The sequence below is a fragment of the Chenopodium album genome, chromosome 1, assembly GCF_948465745.1.
Source record: "Chenopodium album chromosome 1, dcCheAlbu1.1, whole genome shotgun sequence".
NCBI lineage: Eukaryota > Viridiplantae > Streptophyta > Magnoliopsida > Caryophyllales > Amaranthaceae > Chenopodium > Chenopodium album.
Window position 1 is genome coordinate 62996057 of NC_137834.1, and position 24814 is coordinate 63020870.

The following is a 24814-nucleotide window of genomic DNA, read 5'->3' on the forward strand; positions in this document are numbered from 1 at the left end:
ATGTCACATCTTAACCATGTCTAGAGAGTCTTCTATGTGTGTCTTTTCGTCATTTTTTTACGGGGGTAAGTAGGATATTAATCCTCCATTAAAATCACATTTGAACCCTTATTTGGTCTCCAAAAATGTACCCATTTTTTGTTTCTAAAATCAATAAAGTCAAAGCCAAATTCGAGTCAAGTAATTAAAATAAATAAATGGTTTAATTTACAGTGCTTGGTCAAGAAAGGAAGGGCGGCTAGTCAAAGACAACACTTTTGTTCAGATACTCCTTTTTGACAAACGCATTACTTGGAAAAGGAAAGCTTAGAAGATCATGGCCTCTCAAGAAGAATTTAATGAACTTAAGAAGGATGTAGCCAACCTAACTCACTTAATGAAGAGCATAGCTCTTCAAGTTAATGATCCTGTAAGGCAACAACAAATGGAGCTCATGCAAGAAAGCTTGAGCAAGATATTCAATGATTACAAGTTCCAAGGCATTAGCTCATAAGGGGTCTTGGTGGACAAGGAACTTCTTCCGCAAAAGTTCAGTGCCACTGAATGACATCCCTAAGTTCAAGGCAACAGACAATCCCTACTTACATTTAAGAGAATTTGAAACAATAATGAATATTAAAGGGATAGATAAGAAAATTTTCCATACATTGTTTTCTTTATCACTAGAAACGGTATGTCAACAATGATTCTTTTCCCTTGACAAAGAGAAAACCTCTACTTGGGACGCCATTGTGAATGCTTTTATCGATAGATACAAGTGCAATATTCAAGTTAAAACTGATCATAGGGAACTTGAGATACTCAAACAAAAAGAGAATGAAGGGTTTACTTCTTTCTTAAATATGTGGAGGGAAACCTCTGCTAAGATGATTGAGGTCCCTACTGAAAAAAAGTTTGTGAGAATGTTCATCAAGAATCTCCAGGAAAAATACTCTAAGCATCTCAAATATCAAAGCAGTTTGAACACCTTTAAGGCCGTCTATGACATTGGAATTAATATTGAAGACGACCTTGCAAAACAAAAAGCTGCTAACACTAACTCCAACAGTGGCTGGAAAGGAAAGTAGAACGACAATCCTTCTTCTTCAAAAATTACCCACTCAAAAAATGTTAGCACCTTTAATTTGAATGAAGTCCTTGCTATGAACAATCAGGGACAAAAGAAACCATTTAGGAGGAACTTTGCTCTTATTGGTATGAGTTATGACACCGCATTTGGCCGTCTTCATGCAAAGGGTCTTATAACTCTCATTGGACCATTTGGGGATCCCCTAGTCGAAATGAGATCACCTAATTAGAACCCCAACGCATACTGAAAGTACCATCAAGGCAGGGGCCATCTTACTGAGAACTGCTGGAGTCTAAAGGAAGCCATCCAGGACTTAATAGACAACAATAAAATCCCAGTGCCTCCTGCAAGTAAGAAGCCAAGTATCAACAGTGCACCACTTTCTGATTCCTTGGCGATCTCTGATGAGGAAAACTCTATCGATCCCTCATCTTTGATCAAACGAATTAAAGAAAATCATGCCCTTGAAGAAGAAGTATTCTTCGACGCCATGAGTGAACCGCCCCCAATGCAACAAGCGCCCACTAAGGAAGATATATTGCTCCTTGTATATTCAATAGAAAAATTTGTAGGCATGTGTAGAATGATTCTTGAACGCACTGAACAAGAACAAAATAAACATATCGGCAAAGAGGTAGCACCGACTATGAAGAAATCATTCTCTCTTCAAGTAGTTGAAACACCTAAAAGGAGCCATAGGTCCTACACTCCAATTGGGACCACCTATGCAAACATGTTCAAAATGATCTCCGAGGGTGGCAAGATTAAACCTCTCGAACCAAGACCATTTGAATCGCTAAAGAGGGCGGATAGATTTTACTGTCCATATCACCAATCAGGGGGGCATACAATAGAACGCTGTTTTAAATTTAAAGATTTAATTCAAAAATTGATTGATGATAAAAAGATAGTCCAAATTCCAAAAAAAAAGATGCTACCGTTAATGGAGTTTGGGACAGTGACGACGAGGATGTCTACCTTAAAGATTTGGAAGAGACTCCACTCTCTACAATATATTCGGTAGACAATATTTGGGATGAAGAGGATCCACTCATAGATGTCCTCACAAGGTCCGGGAGGATGCAACCTCCCAATACTGCACAACAACCTATCGCTACAACTTAACAAGTTCTCATACCTATCATAGAAGACAACGATGTTTTCAAGCAATTGAAGAAGACCAAAGTTGATATGAATGTATGTAAACTCCTAGCTACATCCCATCAACATAGGTTGGCAGTAATGAATGCTTTGGACAAGATAGGAATAGATTCTGAAACCACTCCTGAGGGTTTGGCTAAATTTCTCACGAGCGATCTCCCTAGTCCTATAAATTTAATCAAATTTTCTGACAAGGACTTACCTCCAGAGGGTGATAAACACAATAAATAAGTAAACCTCACGGTAATTTGCAAGAGAATGAATGTCCCAATGACTCTTGTAGATAATGGATCAACGATTAATGTCTGTCCACTCCGAACAGCGAGAATGTTAGGAATAAAAGATGAAGCCTTGTCCCTGTCCACACAGGAAATAAGAGCCTATGACAACACTCGCTGCCAAGCTCTTTGGACCATCACTATAAATGTGACAGCAGGAGTCATAAAACATGCCACTACGTTTCAAGTGGTAGACATTAAAGCTTCTTTCAACCTATTGTTGGGACGCCCTTGGCTTCACGATCTAAAGGCCGTCCCTTCATCCCTTCATCAGCAAGTGAAGGCTATAGTTGGAGGAATCCCTATCACAATTGATGCTTCACTAATGAGGATCAAAGCCATTGAGAATCCCATAATAAACGTGGAGCATGATGAAGATGACGAGGACTTGTAGGGCTTTAAGGAAGAGGTCTCCTTGATCGAGGAAGATGAAAGGACCCCTCTTCGCTATGACCTCCACTCCAACATGACAGTAAACGCTATCCTTAAGAAACAAGGACACTTTCTTGGAATGACCCTTGGAAAGAAGAAAGGAATAGCAAAACAAACGGGACTACTTGGCCTCCCTAAATTAGACACTTTTGGACTTGGTTTTGAACTGACTCCGAAATATCTTAAGCGAGTCCGGGAAAAAAAAAACGCGCGTAGGAATGTTCGTACCTAAAAAAAATCAATCCCAATGGATTGTTACCCTCTTACTCTAAATGGACAATTCATAAAAGAGGGAGAGAATTATCCATGTTATGAATTCCATGAACCCTTTGTCAAAAATGGGATAAGAAAACCTGGGTTCGAAATATTTCTGGATTGCAACTTTATAGACGATGTCCCAACTCCCATCCATAAAGAAAAAGCACCCCCATGCTTTGACTTTAATGTCATGGGACTCCTCTTTGGGTATGAGAAGAATGAGCCAACACGTATCGTAGACAACTCCTTGCTCATTCAAACAGTACTACAAAGTGATAACTTTGATACTTCCAAACTTATCACTCCGACAGAGGGTCTAATTCAAGGATGGCGAATGACTGTGAAAGTGACTACTCCAAGCGGAAGAAAGATTTCTATAACAACCGGACAAGGGCCAATATTTGTTGAATCGTCTGAGTCAGAGTCTGAGTTAGAGTCTTCCCCTATCGAGTCTTCAAAGTCTTTAGTCTTAGCATCCTCTCCTAGTTCTTCTTCTTTAGTGTCTTCCCCTAGGATAGTCAATAATCAAGTCCTAATGGACGTCTCTTTATTTGATGTAATGATTTTAGAATTCAATAATATGTCTTCTTCTGCTTACTCTTCGTGTCATTCTTTAACTCAAGATGATGAGCATTGCTTAACTAACAATGAAAGTGACAAAGAAATAATTAAAGCAATGGAAACACTAGAAAATAAAACACTGATAATTGAGGATACTGAAACGGTTGACATCTCAAAAGATCTAACCATTAAAAGAGAAGTTAAAATCGGACTAACACTTAATAAAGATGAAAGAATCGATTTTATTAATCTATTAAAAGAATTTATCGATGTATTCGCTTGGTCATATGAAGATATGCCAGCATTAATAGATAAATAGCTGAACACACGATTCCACTAATTCCAGGAATGAAACATGTAAAACTAAAGTTATGTCGAATGAAACCCAACGTAGCTCTTAAAATAAAAGAAGAAGTACAAAAACAAATAACAACAAGTTTTATCAGGGTATCAAAATACCCCAAATGGGTTGCAAATGTAGTCCCAGTTCCAAAAAAGGATGGAAGGGTACGAATGTGTGTCGACTATTGAGATCTAAATAAGGCAAGTCCAAAGGACGACTTCCCTTTACCGCACATTGATATTTTAGTAGATAATACAACGAATCACGCACTTCTCTCATTTATGGATGGATACGCAGGGTACTATCAGATCCTCATGGCAGAAGAAGACATGGAGAAAACAGCTTTCATAACACCTTGGGGAACTTAATGCTACACAGTAATGCCATTCGGGTTGAAAAACGCGGGTGCCACATACCAACGAGCAGCGACTGCCTTACTCCATGACATGTTGCACAAGGAAGTCGAAGTCTATGTAGATGACATGATTGTGAAATCAAAGGATCGACCAGGGAATTTGGTAGCCCTAAGAAAATTCTTTGAAAGAATAAGAAAATGTAACATAAGGCTGAACCCATCCAAGTGTGCTTTTGGAGTCACCTCAGGAAAACTCTTGGGATATGTCATTAGCTCTAGAGGAATAGAGATAGACCCAACCAAGATTAAAGCAATCATGTCAATGCCACTGCCCAAAACCGAAAAGCAAATTCGGGAAATCATTGGCCGGTTGCAATACATAAGTAGGTTCATATCAAAATTGACAACAATATGTGAACCAATATTCAAGAAGCTCAAAAAGAATGTGCCGGTAATATGGGACGATGAGTGTCAAAAATCCTTGAGAAGATCAAAGCCTATCTTGCTAACCCTCCTGTATTAGCACCAACACTCCTAGGAATCCCTATTAGGTTGTACTTAACATTCACAAAAGAGATAGTGGGGGCTATGCTCGCACAAGAAGTAGAAGGAAAGGAAAATTCCATCTACAACCTAAGCAAAAACATGCTCGAGTATGAAATACGCTGTACACCACTTGAGAAATTGTGCCTCGCATTGGTATGGGCCACAACCAAATTAAGACATTACATGCTCGTTCATACGGTCTTTGTAGTATCTCAAATGGATCCACTCAAATATCTCTTTGAGAAATCTACACTAAATGGGCGGATATCAAGATGGATAGTTAACCTAGCCCAATTCGATGTAAGGTTCATGCCTCAAAAGGCTATTAAAGGATCCGTGGTTTCAGATTTCTTAGCGGATTTTTCGATAGAAGATTCCATGCCTATACATGAAAATGATTTTCCAGACGAAGACTTGATGGTCACAGAAGATGATACTTGGACTCTCTACTTTGACGGAGCCTTAAACCAAAAGGGATGTGGTGTAGGAGTGATATTGGTATCACCAAAAGAGGAACACGTTCCAATCTCCATAAAGCTAGATTTCAAAGTTACCAATAATGTTGCAGAATATAAAGCATGCGTGGTAGGCCTCGAAACAGCATTGGCGTTGGGAGTAAAGAAAATTTGAATTTTTGGGGATTTTTCATTGATCATAAATCAAATTTCCAAGAGATGGAAAGTAAGGAGTGAAAGCTTGGCCCCTTACCAAACCTACTTGGAAATTCTTACAAACCAACTGGAAAAGGTAGAATACGCATATCTTCCTAGAGAGGAAAACAAATTTGCTGATGCCTTGGCGAGACTAGCCTCAATGGTCAGAATTCCTATGGAAATTGAGCAAATGCCCTTAACAATAGAAAAGAGGCACAAACCGGCTTACATCCAAGCAATAGAGGATGATGAAGTAACCCAAGAGGAAGAAGAAGAAGAGGAAGAACCTTGATATACAGACATCCTCAACTATGTCACAACGGGAGAATATCCACCCCACGCTGACAAAAGGGCAAAACGAGCCTTAAGACTTTTGGCTTCCCAATACGTTAAGCATGTTTTAAATATGCTTGGTGTTTTGGGTGTTTTTGTCCCTCGGGAGAGTTACAACACGAAGACTGATCCGGCGGGAGCTGTACCAGCAAAACAAACGGAGACACCGGTTGGTTGGTGCTCCGCCTCTGACGAACAAGTTAGTAACTTGAAGGGAGAGAAAAAGGTGCGGAAATTTAGGTGGGTATCTGCTCGGATTCCAAGCTCAGATGTCTGTATCACAGGGACTGTATGTAATCAATGGTAAAACGTGCCCTCAAAAAGAGGAACATCTCCCTATTTATAGGGTCTTTGGGATTTGTGCCCCTGATTAGGTCACTGAACCCTAATCACTGGTGGGCTGCGCCGCTTTGCGGCTTTCTCGGGATTTGGGCCTAAAGGCCGCCTTTTTTCCCTTAATTTCTGGAGTGACACGTGTCAGGCAGAGATTGGTCCACTTTAGGCCAACCTGAAGCTGACACGTGTCGTCCTCTGGTCGGACCACGTGGCGGGGTAAAATTACCCTAAACATTTTCCCCTCACAGATGTGACGTGGCACGCCACGTGGCATCTGTGACATGTGTCACGCTCCGATTGGTGGTAATTTTACCATAAAGAAGTAACCGTTCACCTTCCGAGTAAATTACGGAAATGCCCCCGTATTTACCCTCTATATATAGCCGTTTACCCTAATAATTTTGTACGTTTACAAAAATTTTCTAGAGAGAGAACTTTGAGAGAGCAGAAGTCATCCGTTTGAGTCAGGCGCAAACAAGGAAGCTCGTACTCCATCAACCCAGCCGGACCCGTCCGTTTTCAGACATCAAATCCAAAGGTACCGTCTCTGCCTCTCTCAGCTCTTTTTCTTGTTTCACCGCTTGTACATATTTCTTGCAATAAATGGATGCATCACCAACACACACGACACAACCTAGGTTAGAGTCCAGCCGGTCACCTGGGACGGCTGAGTCTAGGACTGGGAGTGCCGTCTCGGGGTGTTGGGACCACCCTTTGCCTTGGATTCCGACCATTTATGTGTATGTGCAGGACACAATGGCTCGGACTATGCAGACGACCACTGATCCAAACTACAGAAGCGAAGGCTCAGGCGGCCAAACGCCTGAGGGAGAAACGTCTGGTCAGGGAGACCAGACGGCTCTGGAGAGATCCCCTCCGCGCGCCCTTTCAACTCCCGCTGATTCCTTTTTCGAAGAGTGCGACCAAGGCGGCGATGAGGTCGTCTCAGCCCCTTTGACCCAAAATGAGGAGGAGACGGAGAGCGACAGCTCCGCTTCTACCTCTGAGAGCAGCGACGATTTACCCCCGCTTGAGGATAGCGAGGAGGAAGAAAGGAAGAAGTGGAACGAGAAGGACGATCCCTTCAACATCCACGTCTCCTCCAAGAACCGGATCCAAATGGAGGAGAACTTAAAGAACTTTACGCAAATGCACCCGTTAGGAGACGGGTATAGAATCCGGGTGCCGCCTGAGGATGGCACCATCGCCCGGGAGGATGATCAAGAGAACGCCAACAGCTATTTCGGCTGTTATGAGGCGGCGTTCAAGGTTGGTCTTCGCTTCCCCCTTCATCAGGCGGTGAAGGCAATATTGATAGGCTACGGCCTCAGAGTCTGGCAACTTACCCCCAACTCTTGGACAAACATTCTGGGGTATGTTGCTGCCTGCGAGTTCTAGGGGCTTAACCCCGGGAGGCTTTTGCTAGTATGCATTATCTTAGCAGAAGCCCAGGCGGCTGGAGGGCGTGGTACACTCTAACCACGCATCCCCAATACATGATGACCATGGACAAGGTCTCCAAATTCGACGGCTGGAAGCACAGGTTCTTCCTGATGTCCGCTCCCAGCAGGCGGGAGAATTATGAATTCCGCCAGTACAATAAGAAGCCCGACTTGATGGGCCGGAAGTGCGCTCTTCCCCGGATCCCAGAGGAGGATTTTGACAAGATCATTGAGTCAGACTTTTTCCGCCTCACAGACGCGACCTTGTCAACCGGGGAAACAATAAAAGTCCCTAAGAACTGGATCCCCAAGAGCGCCTGGTTCAGGGACGAGTGTTTCCTAGCCGCTCGCGGGCTAGGACACATGTTTACCAAACTTATGCGCCTGAGTTTATATCCGTCTTTAGTGTTTTTGTATCAGAATTGATTTATGATATTAATCAATCTCTTTCTTTTTGCAGAAGAAGCTTTAGATATGCTGCAGACGGAGAAGACTCCCAAGCGGTCCTCTGCAGTCATCCGTAAGGAGCTTGCGGAAAAAGCGGCGGCCGCACTCTAGGCCAAGGTAAAAAATGCCTGACCCTTTCTTCGATTGTCCACAAAGATTATTTTCTCCGGATGCTAACTTTAACTTAGTTATTTTCACAGGGAGGAGAGGTAGGGAAGACTTTTGAGAAAAATCTCAAACGGGCTAGGGAGGAAACCCCCACCGTTCTCAACAAAACCAAAAAATCCACCTCCGCCTCAACTCCTGGCGCCTCAGCCGGGAATCAACAGATGCGGATAGCGGGGCGAAACGAGAGGATAGGCGCCAGCCTGTGCCTTGATCTCGTCAACCCCTTATCAACAACCGGGGGGGTTCACCACGCCTGCAAGCGGTTCCCGCTTGGCCGGCTCTGAAGGTAAGAACCCTTTTGAATCCCCGCTTGAGCTGGGGTGGCCTTTGCGGGTGAAATCCCACTCCCAACAGACGTCATCCTCAGACGGTCGGCAACAGATAGATGCTGCCTTAGTTTCGCACTCATCCCGTATTGATTATGGTGTAGATCAATCTCCCCGCTGGCCAGACGTCCAGTAGCATGCCAAGGCCATGCTTGACGCCGTCCGTAATAGGGATAAAGACAACATCCCTAGGATAGAGACGTTCAATCTGGAACGCATTCTATCCCTTCTGGCTGAGGTAAGAGACTTGACAATTTTATTTTTTCCAAGTGTTTTACCCCGCCTGTAATACTCATACCGCTTGCTTTTTTGCAGGCTATGCTGCGGGTAGACGGGCTCAAGCGTCCTTATTCCCGCAAACGGGAAGAGGTAAAAAGGGCCAAGAAGTCCGCCACAGACGCTGATAATGTTGCTTTATACTCAACTATCGTAAATGAACTTGAAACTAAAGCAATCATAATGACACAGGCGTAAAAAATCCAGCAGCTGGAGGCGGATCTGAAGACGGCCAACCAACGGGCGGGCGATGCTGAGACGACCCAGAAGAAGGTGGAGGAGGCCCAGAAAAAGGCGGATGAGAGCCTGAAGAAGGCTAATGAGGAGCTCAAGAAGGCCCCAGGCGGACCTTGGCATACTTCAAGGTGTTTCTGAAGAGAACACCAAAATGAAGACCAAGGTTGAGAGGTTGGAGAAGGAGGCTGCTCAGGCTCAGAAAAACTTTGCAGCAACCCTGGAGGCGGAGCAAAACCGCCTGGTTGCTGAGAGTGACGCTGACAATGACGCCCGTATGAAGATCGCCTGGGCTGCCTTGTACCCAGACGCGGATTACAGCATCTGGGCACTGGCTCACAGTTATGCCGAGTACGTGGTGTACTTGAGAGATAGAGGTGAGCCAGAGCCTGAGTCCTTTGATGCCTGGGTCAACTCCAACAATGAGCTCCCTGCGCCTGATCAACCTGGTCCAGGTGTAGCACAAGAGATTCCCTCAGATGGTGAGGAAGAGGACCAGGAGGCACCGCCTGCAGGCCAAAAGTGATCTTTCAGCGGCAATATGCCATTCTCTGTTTTTATTTTTTATTTTCTGCGGCAGTATGCCAAAACTTACTTTTCCGGCCTGCGTGCCGAGTATCTTTGTATTTACCGGCTATGGAGCCGGGTTAATTAACAATTTCTCTTTTCTCCCGGACGGGGTCCGGTTAACATTTGATCCACTACAACCGTTTGGTTAGGTGGACTTTTATGGAATGCACCGACTGAGTCGGTTTTGATCATTTTGCCTTTGCGTTTGAATTTCAATTTTTGCATTTTCGCCTAACTTATCAAAAGCCGGCTGTCCTTGCCCCTAGACGGCTGTGTGGTTGGTTTCAAATGGAGTTGGTTGATTGACATGGGAACGTCTGATGCTGCAAGGAGCATGATACGTTTGCAAGTCAATCAATCACAGCAGTGATTGCCCCAAACCAAGTGCACAGCCGTACACCAACAGTCGTTCCAGTCACTACCGAGACAAAGTTTGTCCGTCTTGGTAGAAATTTCATAGCCATTGCACAACCCTTTTGCCCCAATTGGGATAGAAGGTGCAACTTTGGAATAAATAATCTAAGTGAGAACTTCAACTGGTGACCGATTGATGCCCCAGGGCATCCGGTATTCGATTACTTATCGCTCTTCTCAGATCATTCTGGTCAGACAGCTATGAGTTGACCAACTGGGTCATTCAATTTCTGTCGTCTGCATAGGTACGTAGAACCGACACATAGTTTGCTCTCTGCGACGATTGCACTCGGAGGGGTGTCGCCGGACACCTTTGTCCATGTTGGGACAGGCGATTTTATAAAATGAGCAACCATCCGGCCATTTTAGCCTTTGGTCCTGTTTGAGACCGGTTGTATAGCCACTAAGCATTTTTGTGCTTAGTTTTTAATCGGCGCATTGGCCGAACGTTATCGAATTAAACTAAGTATCGAACTTAGTTAATTAAATAGAAAGTCCGTCTGGGTCATTACCCAGGCGAACAGACAACTATTAAGTAAAACTTGCAAAATAACAAATCCATCTGAGTACTACTCAGGCGGGAAAACAAAACAAATTTGCGAACAAAGTCTGAATTCTCATTAATTGACTTGTGTTTACAAAAAATTTACATTCTCAGAAGTAGTACTTTTTCAAATTGTCTACATTCCAAGTTCTAGGCAGGCGCCGGCCGTCTGGAGTTTCCAAGTGGTAGGTGCCGTCCCTTACTTCTTCATAGTTCCGGTAGGGGCCTTCCCAATTTGGAGTTAGCTTCCCCAGCTCATTGGCCCTACCGATTGCCTCCATTTTGCGTAACACTAAGTCGTCAACTTTCAAGGGACGCTTGTGTACTTTCTTGTTGTGGGCTCTTGTCATTCTCAGACGGTAAATCTCATGACGCAAGGCGACATTGCCCCTGCGTTCTGGGAGTTAATCCAATTCCAGGCGCATTGCTTCCCAGTTTGCCTCTTCATCATATAGAATGACTCTGAGAGTCGGCTCGTAATGTTCGATGGGTAAGACGACTTCAGCACCGTAAACCATGAGAAATGGGGTTTCACCGGTTGCCCCCTTCGCTGTTGTCCGGATGGCCCATAGGACATGGATTAACTCTTCTGCCCATAAGCCACCGGCTCTTTCTATTTTCTTCTTAATGCCGTCTTAGATGAGTTTGTTGAAGGTTTCAACTTGGCCATTTGCTTGGGGCCGGCCGACAGATGCAAAATAGCTTGAGATCCCCTGATCTCCAAACCATGTTTTTAGCTGAGGCGTCTCAAACTGAGGACCATTATCAAACACCATAGACATAGGTACCCCATATCGGGTGATAATGTTTTTCCAGATGAAGGAAATCACGTCCGAGGTCTTGATGTTTTTAACCGCCTCAGCCTGCACCCACTTGGTGAAATAATCCACAGCCACCAAGATGTAGCGCTTTCCGCCTGGAGCAGGCGTGTAAGGACCTAGAATGTCCATGCCCCATTTTGCAAACGGGATAGGGCTGTGGATGGCCGTCAGATCAGTAGCCGAACGGTGAATAAGTCTGCCAAATTTTTGGCACTTGTCACATTTCTTTACCAACTCCTTGGCGTCTGCCTCAAGAGTAGGCCAAAAATAATGTCGTCTGGCTCTGATGGCTAGGGACCTGCCGTCTATGTGGGAGGCGCAGAATCCCGAGTGCAGGTCTTCGAGAACTTCCTTCCTCTTTTATGGGGTGACACACTTCAACAGGGGCTTAAGAAACCCCGCCTTGAAGAGTTATCCATTTTTCAACTCGAAGCTTGCAGCTCGCTTCTTCAGGACGGCTGCCTCCTGTGGCGAATCAGGAAGTGTACCGTCTGAAAGATAGGCCCGGATGCCATCCATCCAGGTAGAGCTTCGGTCCAGAATTCCAATGGGATCTTCATAGATGCTTCTCTTTTCAAGAACTTCCCAAAAGACTGACCGAGGCGTATCATGGCAGGCGGAAGACGCTAGTTTTGACAATGCATCCGCCTGGTTGTTTTCCGACCTAGGCACTTGATTCAGCCGGAATTCCTCAAGTGCCCCGGCCTCTTCTTTGACTGCCTGAAGATATTTGATCATAGCCGGATGAGTAGCCTCATAGCTTCCCTCATACTGGCTAACAACCAATTGGGAATCAGAGTAGGCGTCAATTTTCATGGCCCCTGCCGCCTTACACATGCGAATGCCGGCTAGCAGGGCTTCATATTCTGCCTCATTGTTAGAGGCCTGAAACTTGAAGCGTAGTGCATACTCAAATCTGTCCCCTTCAGGAGAATCGTAGATTACGCCTGCACCACAGCCGTTCTTTGTAGAGCTCCCGTCTACGTATACTTTCCAAACCTGATCAAGATTATCCGGAGCCACCGGACGGCTCATTTCAACAATGAAGTCGGCAAACGCCTGACCTTTCACTGCCTTTCTTGGTTCGTAAGTGATTTCAAGGCTTTGCATTTCAATAGCCCATTTCAACATTCTCCCGGATGACTCCAGGGTAGACATTGGCCGCTTGAGTGGCTGGTCGGTGTAAATCACCACCGGATATGCCAAAAAGTAAGGCTTCAGCTTTTTGAATGCCATATACAAAGCAAGGCCAAATTTTTCAACCATGGGGTACCGGAGTTCAGCATTTTTGAGAACATGGCTAATGAAGTAAACCGGAAGCTGCACGCCGTCTCGCTCAGCAAGGAGAACGACACTAAGGGCATGATCTGAGACGGCTAAATACATGTACAACGTCTCCCTAGGCAAAGGACTGACCAACCTAGGTAGAGAATGTAAATGCTCTTTCAACCTCTGGAATGCCGCCTCAGCATCATCCCCCCATTCAAATCTGGTCTTCTTCCTGATTGCTTGGAAGAAATAGAGGCATTTGTCGCCTGACCGGCTGAGGAACCTCCCAAAGGCGGCCATACAACCAGTGAGTCTCTGCACTTCCTTGACAGAACGGGGTGACTTCATGTCTATCACCGCCTGTATCTTTTCAGGGTTAGCCTCTATCCCCCTTTGATCAATTAGGAATCCGAGAAACTTCCCAGACTTAACACTAAAGACGCATTTCTTTGGATTTAACATGACCTTATGCCGCCTGAGGGTGGTGAATGTTTCTCGGAGATCAGCCAGGTGATCCGTCTGTAGCTTGGATTTGACTATCATGTCATCAATGTACGCCTCCACATTCCTCCCAATTTGATTAATGAAGACCGTATTAATCATCCGTTGGAAGGTGGCAGGCGCAATTTTCAAGCCAAACGACATCACGGTATAACAGAATAACCCCTGATCAGTGACGAAGGCCGTCTTCTCTTGATCCTTTTTCCACAGGCGTATCTGATGGAAGCCGGAGTAGGCATCCATAAAACTCATCAATGCGTGACCGACTGTAGAATCGACCAGACTGTCGATCTTTGGAAGTGGGTAACTGTCCTTTGGACACGCCTTGTTGAGGTCTGTGTAATCAACACACATGCGAAGGTCCCATTCGGTTTCTTAACAAGAACCACATTGGCCACCCAGTCAGGAAAGTTACAGGGCCGAATGAACCTGGCGTCTAGCAGCTTTTTAACTTCGGCAGCTGCCGCCTGACTTCTTTCTTCGCCGTGGTTTCTTTTCTTTTGCCGGATGGGCTTCTTTTTGGGGTCCACGGCGAGTTTGTGGACAACGCAATCCGGGCTGACGCCTGAAATCTCTTCCACTTCAAAGGCAAAGATGTCTTTGAATTCCTTCAGCAGGAGGTGCAAGCTTGCACCCAAGGTAGCATGAGCAACCGTCCTAACCTTTACAGTACGTTCTGGACGGCTGTCATCCAGAACAAGATCAATGTTTTCACCAGCCGGTTGGGGACGGAGCTCATCTGATTGTTCACCGGTCAGTGATTGCTATTTTTTCTCTTTCTTTACCTCCACCTGCAGAGGTGCCTTTCTTTTCTTCCCGGCTGCTGGTGGGACAGGTGCTGGGTCGGCATCCTTGACATTGTCAAAGTCTATTGGTTCCTGGCCGCCTGAGGCCACAATGTCTCTGACGGCTGAGAGATAACACTCTCGGGCTGTCTTCTGATCCCCATTAAGGAAACCAATAGTGCCGTTACCCCTCTCATACTTGATGAGCATGAGAGACGGGATGATTACTGCCTTGGCTACGTTGAGGGTTGGCCGGCCAAGGATAATGTTGTAGGCGGTCAACTCCTCAACGACCAAGAATCTGACGACAATATGTCGTCCTTGGCCTTTCTCTCCCAACCGGATGGGTAAGTCAATTCTTCCGGCTGGGTAGACCATCCCACCCCCAAAACCAACCAAGGGGTGGGTGACCGGATGCATGCTGCCGACGTTGTATTTCAGCTTTTGCAGGCACCAGAGGCTGATGATGTCTGATGAGCTGCCGGTGTCAATATGGATTCTTCCAACCAGCTGGTTGGCAACCTTACATTCAATGACGACCGGGTCATCATGCGGACGGCGGACGCTGCCCTTGTCCTTCTCAATGATCAAGACGTCTGGGAAGGAGGTGCTTGCAGACGCCTGCTCATCATCATCCTTGTCCATCTTTCGAAGATGGATCTTGGTGCCCCGGATGGTAGGGCCAGCACCGGAGAGCCCTCCTGCTATTGTGTAGACCGGCTCCTTGTCGGTATCCGAGATACTAGCAGGCTGGGGGATAGTCTTGGATGAATGACCCTTGTTCTTCTTCTTTGCCCCGGCTGGGGACTTAGAAATGTAAGACTTTAACATCCCCTTGTCAGCCAGACGGTCCAACGCCCGTTGTAGGCTGAAGCAGTCGTTGGTGTCGTGGCCAACCTCCTCATGGTATTGACAGAATTTGTTCTTGTTCCTTGACTGAATAAAACTTTTCACTGGATTTGGCTTCTCTAGGGAGAGCCGGTCCTTGATTTCCATGAGGATGGAGTTGCAGTCCTTGTTAACTCGTACTTAGGAACGTATGGTTTAAACTCTTTCTTTTTCTTCTTGGACGGCTGGTCAGAGTCATTAACCGACAAGATTTCTTTTCTTTTCTTGCTCTCTTCTTTATTTTTGGCCGGCTAAGCAGACCGACTGTCTTTTTGCTTGTCGGATTTCTTAGAGTCCAACTGGTTACCAGGCGAGCAGAGGTCGGTAGCTTGAATGTAGCTTTCCGCCCCCCTCAGGGCCGCCTGTAAGGTGAAAGCCCCTTTTCTGACTAGGTCGAACTTAAAGGTCGACCTGTCTCTCAGACCCTTGAAGAAGTCTGTAAAAGCTACCTCGTCAGACAGTCCTTGAATCTGAATTCTGATCAGATTGAACCGCCTGACATATGAGCGCAGCCCTTCTCTCTCCCCCTGCTTAACAGTGCTCAAGTCAAGGCTTGTTTTCTTAGCAGGGATGTTCATCGAGAAGTTGAAAGCAAACAGGAAGGCGAGCTTCCTGAAATTGTCAATGGACCCGGCTGACAAGTTGCCAAACCATTGTTGGGCAATGCCCTTCAATGTAGCCGGGAAGCATCGACACCAGGTGGCGTCGTCCAACCCCTGTAGGTACATGAGGTTGGTGTATGCCATAAGGTGATCTTCCGGGTTGGTGGTACCATCATAGGTCCCCACCAATACATTCTTAACCTTGGCCGGCTGTGCCGCCTCGGTTATCTCCCGGGTGAACGCAGAAGGTTGCTCACCCCGGCGTAGCAGATGGAGCTGCCAATCCAGTGGCTGGACATTTGGATATGCCGCCTGACCCCCGAAGAGGGCCGGCTGCATGAAGTGAGGGGGATACTGACCGTAAGCCTGAGTAGGTACATACGGCACAGTTCCAATCATCTGAGGGCCAGAATGGACGGTATTACCACCCGTCTGGCTCTCATGCATGGAGAGAGCATTCCCTGCAGAAGAATTGTTGAAGCTGTCAGGAAAGTTCGACGTTGAAGCCGACTCAAACAGCTGTTGATTTCTCTTTCGGTTGATTATTTCCCGGGCATCAAGAGATGACTTTTTACTTCCTACCGGCTACTGAGTCCGGCGGGTATTATTGTTATTCCTCTTAGGAAGAAGAATCTCGGACCAATCAATGGTCCCGGCTGCCTTCTCCTTTGGATGGGGAGTTGGCTGCCGATCTTTGACTGACTTCCCCTTTTCCAGAGGAGCCTTCTTGGCCGACTGACCTCTGCTTGGGCCAGCCTAGCTCTGGGTGATCAGCTCTTTAATCTCACCCTTGAAACTTGTCATGAACCTCATGAGTTCGTCTCGAGTGACAGGTGCTGATCCAGCGGCCGTATGGGTTTCCCCCTCCGGCTGCTCAAGGGGTCGGCTTGTACCCGCCTGGGAGGCACCCCGCTCCAGAATATCTCTGGGCCGGATGTTCTTGATTCTGAGCGAGCCATCATCGGCTGTAAAGGTTTCGACCTGAGGATCCTCATCCTCCTGGTCTGTAAAGATTTCTAGGTCATAGCCCAGACGGTTAGGGGGTGGTACAGACTCTTGAACCATCTTCGAGGTACTCTCCCCACAGACGGCGCCAAATGTTTTGGGTGTTTTTGTCCCTTGGGAGAATTACAACACGAAGACTGATCCGGCGGGAGCTGTACCTACAAAACAAACGGAGACACCGATTGGTTGGTGCTCCGCCTCCGACGAACAAGTTAGTAACTTGAAGGGAGAGAAAAAGCTGCGGAAATTTAGGTGGGTATCTTCTCGGATTCCAAGCTCAGATGTCTCTATCACAGGGACTGTATGTAATCAATGGTAAAACGTGCCCTCAAAAAGAGGGACATCTCCCTATTTATAGGGTCTTTGGGATTTGTGCCCCTGATTAGGTCACTGAACCCTAATCACCGGTGGGCTGCGCCGCTTTGCGGCTTTCTTGGGATTTGGGCCTGAAGGCCGCCTTTTTTCCCTTAATTTCTGGAGTGACACGTGTCAGGCAGAGATTGGTCCACTTTGGGCCAACCTGAAGCTGACACGTGTCATCCTCAAGTTGGACCACGTGGCGGGGTAAAATTACCCTAAACACTTGCACTCATAGGAAGTGGGAATTGACATATACAATTAGGGACAAGGAAAGTAGGTAGCCTCTAAAAAGTTTTTAAGGAACTTGTAAACCGTTCACGGATCATAAAAGACAACCACGATTAAGGGACAATGATAGGCAACAGCGATTGACCCGTGAAGGTTACACCCCATTCATAATCCATGAGATTACTAATCCATATGGTTCGGAACCACGAAAGGAGGATCGGGGATGATGGTACGAAGTGATTCATGGAGTCACATTCGCCCGTATTGGCCTCTAGTCGATTCTTATAGTGAAAAGTGATTCCTGCGATCTCAAAGGCATGCAAACAAAATGTTCAATTTGCTCCAATCTATTATTACGCTAAATTGGTTGAATATTAATGCAACACATAATTCTAGAATATTGTGATCACTTGAAATAATAACAAGATTAAAAAGGAACCTAAACAGGCTGTCCAAATTATCTTATAAGGCGTGATTTTCAATTACATATTCCCTTTAAATATGCAATATGGTGATCAATAAATAATAACAGAATAAATATTAATATTGGAAGCAATCCAACAACAATAACATTAGTCAAATCAAATATAAATAAACCTAATCATGATACTAGAAACAAGAATAAAAATAAGAGTAATTAAGTGAATCAATTACTCACTTTCCGCGTTTTCTTGAATAGCTACATCATGAATAAACTGTTAGTAACTTCAATAAAAATATAAATCAAATTGAAACAATTAAATTAAAGTAGAGTTGATTTGGTCCAAACCCTCAGTTAATTATACCTTTCACGCCTTGGTTTAAGTATAGAACTTTGGGTATTGTATGAACTCCTTGGAGTGCTTAGGGGAAGTATTTTGAGAGAATAAGAAGACTAGAAATTAGACTAAAGAGGGAGAAGAGAATGATTTGATGATCAAGATTTTTGATGATTCAAAAAGGGGAGATATGACCTCTATTTATAAGGAAAAAAGAGAGGTCGAAGAATCAAGAAAATATAAGAATTCGAATCGGATGTAACTCTTGCGATAGACAGCAGTTTATGCAGTTTTGTTTTTATCATATTTTTTGATCTAGAAATTGAAATAAGATAAATAATATGTCGTTGGAAAGCTGATGAAGTCAAATTTTTAACCCAATTAGAATCAAATTAAAATCCCTTGTAGAAAAAAAAAGATATGGACGAAATAGTGGGACGGTATCAGTTTTGGATAGAGTTTGATATTTACCTCATATCTTATCCGTTATAGCTCGGAATTGATATTATAATATTTCATTGGAAAGATAATTTCAAGGGCTATCCAACCATATAAAATTTGGATAAAAAATACGAGGCACAAAAATAATATCTGACTATGTTTGAACGTCTTTCAATTCGAATAGAAATAGGACTTTCAAAAAGAAAAGTTTTATTCAATTTCAAACTTTTTAATCTTATCTTTTCAAAAAGGATAATTAAGATATTTTAGAAACTTATAGAAGTTTCCAATTAATCCTAATTTGTTTAGGAATGGGATTAAATAATTTGGACCCTCCACATGATCATTGGGTCGTAGGTAAGGTGGGCTTAGGTTCGGTTTGGGCTCAGTTTAGTATTTTGGCCATAACTTATTCGTTATAACTCGGATTTGGGATTATAATATATCGTTGGAAATCTCTTTTTAAGCCTCATCCAACTATTTAATCATTGGACCCATATTATGGACCAAAATAAACTGGTTTAAATGTTTTTATAAAAAGGACACGAAATGAATGATTTTAAAGGACACGAAATGAATTATTTTTGGTTTAAAGGCATAAAGAGAGGAAAATAAGTTATGGTTTGGGGAAATAGGCTAGGAATTGGGTTGGTTTATGAAATGGAAATATGGATTTAAGCACTTCATGATTAAATACTCAACCCGACCAATAATGGCGGTGAAAGGTTGTTCATCATCGGGTTTGGTTTTGGGGAGACATTTTTAAGTGTTTACAATCACCATGGCCATTGTCAACATGGGGAATAGACATCATTTGAAGAATTACTCCTCCAGGAATAGGAGGCCATGAATATATATTAGTAGCAATTGATTACTTCACTAAATGGGTTGAAGAAAAATCATATGCCAAACTCACTGCAAAAATGTTGCACTCTTTATTGAAAGAAACATCATTTGTCAATATGGAGTCCCACATGAAATGATCAGTTTAAATGGAACTCACTTTCAAGCAGAATGTGAAGAATTGTTACAAAAATATGGCATTAAACACCATCATTCTTCTCCCTATACACCTCAGGCAAATGATGCCGTTGAGGCAGCTAATTAAAATTTAAAGACAATCATCGAGAAGATGATAGAAAACTACTAAGATTGGCCTGACAAACTCCACTTTGCCCTGTGGGGTTACCGCACGTCAATTCGGTCATCAACAGGGAATACACCATTTTCCTTAGTCTATGGAATGGATGCCGTACAACCTTTAGAGCTAGAAATTCCCTCTTTACGCATCGCGTTAGAAAGTAAACTCGATGAAGTAGAATGAACTAGAGCTAGATATGAAGAGCTAATTCTACTAGATGAAAAGCGACTAGAGGCTCTAAATCATACTCAATGCTATCAAACCCGTATGGCTAGGCACTTCAACAAGAAAGTCAAGACAAGGAATATAAAAGTGGGAGACTTGGTCCTAAAAGCATTAAGGAAAAATGTTTTAGACCTAAGAGGCAAGTTTAGACCCAATTGGTCTAGACCATATATTGTCAAAACCATCTTATCAGGAAGAGATGCAAAACTAACTGATATGGATGGCAATGAGTTCTCAAACATGACAAATCTTGACCAACTTAAGAAATACTACTCATATTTACTTGAGTAGGACACTCAATAGAGCTACATTTGGCCTGATTCCTTAGGAAAGGATACGTAGGTAACCCTTACAGGGTGCGGCCACTTTAATTTTTATAAACCTCGCATTCCAGCAAGTCAACTCGGAGAAATTAGCGCGAAAATTTACAAATGCACCCAGTAAAAGTTGTTGTCTGGCGACGAGGACATCGCCTAGCGACGAGCAGTAGCGTCTGGCGACGAGGACAGCGCCAGAAGACATGGACCAACGTCTGGCGACGGACATCAATTTCGACGCCAATTTTTCCGCATTAAACTAGGCAAATTCGATGTAATTCGGGAATTTTCGACTTCTATACTCGAATATTTTCAGAAAAAAATAAATAAGTGTTTTCTGTGCTTTAATAAAGAGTGTAATGTAATTATCGATTTAATTTAAAAATCTTAAAATTTCATTAATAAAATAAAGTAAAATTACATTATTGATGGAATTTAAATAAAAGGTTAATAAAATAAATTGACTTAAAAAAATTAAATTTGTCTAATAAATTGAAAGTTAAGCAATGATTTAATCTTTCTTCTCCTTTTTGCTCTCTTCCAATTCTTGTCATCATCTTCTTCATCGTCCATTACTTTAACAAGTAAGCATCCTTTAGAGGATCTACACTCAATTTTGGAATAAATAGTTTCTCCTTTAGCTAGTACACCATGTTTTTTCTCTACCCAAATTTTCTTTTCTGTAGAGCCAGCTTTCCTTTTTTCTTTGCCTTTAATAGTGTCCTTCTTCTTAGGCATCATAGGTGTTTTGAACTCAACGCTTTGACCTTAGTGTTCCTTAACAGGAATTATCTTGTCACCCAGACGATTCTTCACATTGGTTCTACTTTGATCTTTCTTCATGTCATTTTTAGGCTTATTAAGAAGCCAATGCTTCACATACTTGGACAAAGAAAGAGGAACCTTTTGGGTAACCACTTCCCATAAAGGCCTAGCACTCCAATAAGTGTCAAACCTCTCTATTTCTTGTGAAATAGGGAATTCATAAGGACGATGAAGATCTCTAGAAGGAATTGTTTGATTAAGATCGTACTGTCTTTTTACCCTGCAGGGATAATAAAAAGTCATCTTGGTTAAGCTTGGAAGACATCAGAAGTGTTGCTTGTTGACACCAACCATCTTCTCAATTTTCCACCATGGGATGATCCATTTGATGGCAAAATCACGAGAAGCAAATATTTTGATCCATTCACGGCGACCCATCTTTATGGAAAAGCGTTTCTTTCACCTCACAAAGCAGTTTGGAGTGTATTTTTCAATGTTGTCAGGAGGACTAATTAATTCTCTACATCTACAACCTTCTCTCTCTCTCTAAAATCTAGAAGCTTTCCTTCTCTATCTATTCTTTTTCTAAACCTTCCCTCTCTCGAAATTCCTCATTCATTAGTTCTAGACACACCTTGCCAAGTTCGAAGTTGCCTTCGCCCTAGACGTGAAAGGTTTGATATTTCTGAGGGTTTTGTCCCTAATCTCTATTTCAATTATTAATTGTTTGTTTTATATTTTCCTTGAAGTCATTAACGTGTGTATTTTGTTATTAGAAAGAGGTACGACGCATCGAAGTAAGTACTTTAATTGCTTTATTATTATAGAAATCATGCTTAGATTATTATTTGCTTCCTAGTATCATGTTAGGATGTTTTATTGCTTCCTTGTATCATGTTTAGGGTTAATTAATAATTTTAATATCATGTATGATTATTGTGATGCTCTATATTCTTTCCTTATATCATTTTAGGGCTAAAGCTTTGATTTTTAATGTTTAGTGACATGGTAGGGTTTGTTTTTAATCTAGTTAGTATCATGCCTAGGATCTTGCTATTATGTTTTAACATGATTATTTTGATTATGATTGTTGTTTCGGTTATGATTATGATTTTTATCATGTTGCTTGATTTATATTTATTGTTACTACTTGATCACGCCTTTTATGCATGTTTAAAGGGAATTTGTACTTGTAATCACGCTTAATAAGATAATTAATAATATTATTTAGGCTAATATGATTATTATTTAAGTGATCGCCAATAATAGATTTGTTTGTGCATTAATATTCAACCAACATAGATAAACAGGTTTAGGGTTAATTCTATTGATTTTATGTTAGTTAGATAGCGCACATGAATACGAGAACAATAAAGTAGAGGCCTATTATTAGGGCAGGTTCAATCTCCTTTAGGTTGGAATTGTACCTTCATCCCCGAACTTTCAGTCATGGTTCCAGACCTATTGGAGTGAACAATCCCCTAGATCGTTAAGGGGTGTAACCTTCACCCTGTGAACGGTTTACAAGTTCCTAAAACTTGTTGGCGACTCTTTTACTCTAGCTTCCTTACCTTTGGACGCCACCATGTTTAAGTGTATGATCACAGTGGGGCTCAAGTGTGGGATGGCTTGAAATATTCCCTACAGTTACCAATAGTGTTAGTAGCCTAAATGCAAATAAAGAAGCTTAAACTTTCATTCAAGTCCAACTATAAAATCCTACTCTTACTTAAAATTGGAAACCAAGCCCATATAAAAACCCCAAAAACCCTCAATTCCACTCTCACCTCACGTAAAATTCATATTGCTTCTCTCCCGCACTTCTTTCTCCTATTTCACGAACCACAAAAAAAAAAAAAAATTATGTTGTACCTGTAGCCATTGGTCAGCCACGCCAGACACCTTGCTGCTCGCCGACCACCGCTGCTTCACCCGCACAACACCAGCGACCTAGTTTATTTCTTTTTTGTTTTGTTAAATTAATTAAGGTTTTAATCTTTATTAAAATTTCGTTCCTAATTTGTTATTACTATGATTTGATTATGATTATTAATTGCAAAAATTATAAATTTGTGAATTTTACTACGTATAATTTAGTGACACTAGTACAAAACTAACCTAAGGTAACACCCAAAAAGTGTTATTGTAGACACCTAAAAATGTCCCCCCAAAACCAAACCCAATGATGAACAATCTTTCACCACCATTATTGGTCGGGTTCAGTATTTAATCCCAAGAGTGCTTAAAAATCGTATTTAATTAAATTCAATTTTTGAATAGTCTATGGATCAGTCTTGATGTTTAGTCAAAGCATAGTTCTTTTTTTAATTTCAGCCCAAACCTTTTTATTTTATTTTATTTTTTTTGGCCCAAATCTTTTATTTATTATTATTTTGGCCCAATGAATAATAATAAATCAGAAATGGCCCGAAATTATCATTCGGCACTTAAAAATGTTGAACGAAGTTAGGGTAAAAAATGAATTTAGACAGAAAAATGGACTACAAGCTCCCGCGTCACGGCAGCTGTCCACCGTGTCACGGGATCTAGTGCCGGGCTACGGTGGTATTCCCCGTGACACGGTGTCTGTGCTGTGACACGGGGCAAGTCCATGTCCTTTCCTCGTAAATCCTTCACGCGTTTTATTCTCCGTACCCTAAATATTTCCCGCGTCACCCAACTGTCCACCGTGTTACGGGAATTTGCCCCGTCTCACGGTGCCAGGCACCGTGTCACGGTGCCCTCTAGCGTGTCGCGGTGCCAATTTTTAGGGTTTTTTTTTTATATCTTTTTAGGGTTCCGTGTGTTCCCTCAGCACATTTTTTCTATAAATACCCCCTCATTTTTTATGTACAGGGCATTAATTAATTCTCTTTTTCTCTCTTCTATGCTCTAGCCTAAACACTAGCCTACCCTTCTTCTTTCAAAATTCCCCCGTCAAGCACTCCAAGGAGTCTATACTATACTCATGGTTCTGTCCTTAAGCTAAGGCGTGAAAGGTAGAACTGTTTGAGGGTTTGGCCCCAAATAAACTCTATTTAATTTAATTTAATTACTGTTTTAATATTATTTTTCCTTGAAGTTACTAACTCGTTTATTATTTTATAGTTGCAAGCAAACATAATCAAAGTAAGAATTATGTTCCTTTTATTTCGATTATTTTTCTAACGATTTTTATATTTTTGGATTTATTGTTGAATTGCTTCCAATATTAATGTTTATTCTATTTTTTATGATCACTATATTATTGCATGTTTAAAGGGAATATGTAATTGAAAATCACGCCTAATAAGATAATTTGGACAACCGGTTTAGGTTCCTTTTTAATCTTGTTGTTTAATTTAATTGATCACTAATATTTTAGAATTATATGTTGCATTAATATTCAACCAATTTAGCTTAATAATACTTTGGAGCAAATTGAATATTTTGTTTGCATGCCTTTGAGATCGCAGGAATGCTTTTCACTATAAGAATTGAGTAGAGACCAACACGAGCGAATGTGACTCCATGACTCACTTCGTACCATCATCCCCGATCCTCCTTTCGTGGTTCCGAACCATATGGAGTTAGTAATCTCATGGATTATGAATGGGGTGTAACCTTCACGGCTCAATCGTTGTTTCCTTTGTTGTCCCTTATTCATGGTTGCCTTTTATGATTCGTGAACGGTTTACAAGTTCCTTAAAAACTTGTTGGTGGCTCCCTATTTTGCTTTGTCCCTAATCGTATTATGTCAATTCCCACTTCTTATGAGTTTCAAGTGTATTCACACATGCTTTAACGTAGGCGCACTTCGAGCGACGCCTACAATTTGGCGACTCCACTGGGGAGGATTCTTGGTTATTTATCGATTTGAGTGATCGATATTTAATTAAGATGAGTGGATGAGACTTGAAAGACTCTTGAAAAATATTCCTGTGATTAATTTGGCATTTTTGCATAAGCATAGACCTTTTTAC